General features: G+C 42.2%; 1 pseudogene; it reads right to left on the reverse strand.

Moving 5' to 3' along the window:
* Window positions 1-850: 850 nt before the first annotated feature.
* LOC136120232 (small ribosomal subunit protein uS2 pseudogene) lies at window positions 851-1,862 on the reverse strand (annotated as a pseudogene).
* Window positions 1,863-3,217: the final 1,355 nt, after the last annotated feature.

Genomic DNA, 3,217 nt, shown 5'->3' on the forward strand with positions numbered 1-3,217 from the left:
GGGATTATCTATCACCTTTCATCCATGTCTTTTCTAAAAAAGAGCCTCATAAAATGAGCTCAAAGAGGTTCTTTTATATGACAGCACTTTCACAAGTACTACGGCATTGCACAGATGTAAGGGATTATCATTCTTTAAGGATAAAGAGAGTTCAAAATAGCCAGCAGGAAAAAAATACAATGTTTCTTTCACATTTTATTCTAGCACTTCTTTCTCATGACTACCCTAAATGTCTCCTTACTCTAATGAATCTATTTTCCCCTCAAGTTTTGTATAAATATTAATAGAAAACAAAATCATAGGATGTTAGATTTGAAAAATATATCTCCTAATTCATCCCTCTGATTTCATAAATGAGGATACTAAGAACAGTTAGGGCCATAAACATAAATGTCTATAAAGGCTATACAGGTAACATAAATAAGAAAATCAGTTGAGTAAGAAAAGTTTTGGGGCCTGAGAAAACAACAGCGCAAGCAGCATGATGAATAGTAACCAACACACAGGCTCAGTGGAAGAGGCAGTGGAGGTGGGGGACTGTGGAAACTTGGAGAGTGCCAGCCCATCTGAAGGCAGAGGGTCCCCAATTGTGACCACATGAGAATACAAGCCCTTTGCTAGCTGAAGTAACAAAAAAGCTAAAATCCAAATTTCTGCATGAAAATTTGCTGATTTTAAAATTGTTGCATTAACTTTTAAACACGGGGGGGAAAAAAATCCACAAACAAATCAATCAAATAGCTGCAGGCCTATTCCGTTCTCCACCCTGCTAGTTCATGCCCTCTGGACTCTGTCACATTTCTAATAGTCTCTGCTTCATTTTCTGTTTAAGAGCCTAAGGAAGAACAGCTTATGACCACTCAGTGGTCATTCCTACCCATTCAGTGGCCTGAGCAGTGGGAGCCACTGCCCAAGTCTTCTCCGAGACGGGCTGGGCTCCTGTTCAGCCGGAAATGATGAATAGGCTGCGAGGGCACCTGTGCCTTCAGGCCGGTCTGCCACCGCAGGTTGAGGAGTCGTAAATTCGAGAGTGGGAGCAGTTCATATGCCCTGAATTTCCTCCAGGGCCAACACTTTTTCAGGAGCAACCTGCTCACCCTTTTCCATCTCTTCAGGGTCTCTGTAGACGTAGAAAAGCTGCGACCTCCCGCAAGTGCTCACGGGAGATGGAGCCGCGCAGGCGTCGAACTTCCCGGCCGCCCTCCATACGTCACATCCGCTGAGGGACGTCCCTTCCCATGCGCGGGATGGCAATGTCCACACCGCGCAGAGGAGAGTCTGGTTTACCCAGAGTGATGGTAGGCAGGTTAACATAACCTGTGAAAGGCTGGTGGTCGGCCCTCGGATCAGTAACCACCGGAAGTTGGTCGGGGCTCCTGGGAGGCTGCCTGGAGCTGGTTAGTGAAGGTTTTGGGAGTGGAGCGCCAGCAATAGGAGCAGCTCCAGAGGCAGCACAGACTTCAGCACAGCTGAATTCCTGGAGGATATGGCATGACACCAGCCAGGCTTTCAGTAGCAGTAATGGCACCAGCCTGCAGCAAGAGCTTCTCCCAGGTCCTCTGAAGCTTTATGATGTAGATGCTATCACTTTTCCTTTTGTAAATGAACTGTTCCATTTGGAAGTCAAGATTGGTGCCACCCAAGTGGGTTCCTGCTGCAGAGACTGTGAGGACAGCCTCCTCCTTTATCCGCGGGACATGAAGGGCTCTGGACGTTGTGAATGTTTCCCTGTTATGACCAGAACCCAGGGCAATGCCATTTGGACCCGTCTCTGGGTAGCTCAGAAAGGCTGCCACCTTGAGAACTAAATTCCATCCTTTGTGTTCACAATATGACGGATCAGCACATATGCACTTGGACATTTGTATTAGCCTTACAGAAATGTGAGTGTGTGTTTCAGTTGAGCCTTACATTCCTCTAAATTTAACTTAGAATTGACCCTGGGAGTTTGCTCTTTGGAGGTCAGAGATTAAGATTAAGATTTCAACAACATAATAGCAGCAAACAGACTCAAAAGGAAATTGTAACTGTGATGCTAATTTAGCTAAGATCAGGAACATCAGAATCATCTGAGGTTATTCACATAAGAGGGTTACGTTTTAAATCACCTATCAGACCTCTCTTTCCTAGGCAGAGTACACCAATTAGGTTTCCTTTTCTTATCTGTTACCTTTGTGTTGTTTGGTTTATTCCCCAGTGATTTCTTTCAAGCTAGGGTTGTCAAAATCCATACTTGACAAAATGCTGGACTATTTGTTGCTAGCGCTAAGGAGTGACTACCAGGCACCTCTTCCTCCTAGGAAATGATATGCTTGCTTAAATCAAATATTGATGGGGAAAAAAAGCAAACATTAGCAGTGCATGTTTAGCCTGACACTGGATTGGGATAGAATTTGGCCTATTAAATGGACTTTGATGCTTTGTTCCCTACTGCAAAAGGGCTTCCACTCTCAGAAAACAGAAATTGGGGAAAACACACTCTCTGCATAGAAATAAAAACAATGCTCTAATATTAAAGGGAAAACACAATGATAGAAAAGTCAGGAAGGAGCTCAGCAAAGCTATTACCATGCTTATTGCCATTTGAAGGCACAATGATTGAAGTTATTGTCTTAATGTAAGATTACTAAATAATGCATCCCGTAAAGGAGAGACATTGTGTTGGCCATAAAACGTGTTTGCAACAGAATTCATACTTATTTAATGACACTTTAGAATCAGATGGTAATTAAAATGAAGTAGGAATTTTTAAAAGGCAGGAGAATTCAAACACACCAGTATATAAATTGAAACATTCTCTTTGTTTTGCAAGCACATAAAGAAGTAAATTTCACACAGGTTTTTTTTTTTTTTCTTTTTTGGTCCACTGGGAACAGCACAATTTTGACTCCTTGGTATTTCCACTTCTAATTGCTAGGAGGGTTCATTATCAGCTGTCTAAAGTGTGATACATCAACCTTGCAGAGCTGAATTACAAAAGACGTTCACACATCTGATGGGCTGCTGTGCTAAATACATCTTAATTTGTGCTGCATCTGCTGTTTTCTAATTTGTTTGTCATGCTGTGAATGCTGCAGACTTTGTTAGAGCAGCTTCCTGATTTTTTTTCTTTAAAAATGCATCAATTCTTCATTAAAAAAAAAATGGCTGTCTTCCATCATTGTTCATCTGTTTCTTGGAATGCCATAAACTCAATTCTGTTATGCACATTCATGTA

Source organism: Phocoena phocoena, chromosome 3 (assembly GCF_963924675.1).
Source record: "Phocoena phocoena chromosome 3, mPhoPho1.1, whole genome shotgun sequence".
In the NCBI taxonomy this organism is placed as follows: Eukaryota; Metazoa; Chordata; class Mammalia; order Artiodactyla; family Phocoenidae; genus Phocoena; species Phocoena phocoena.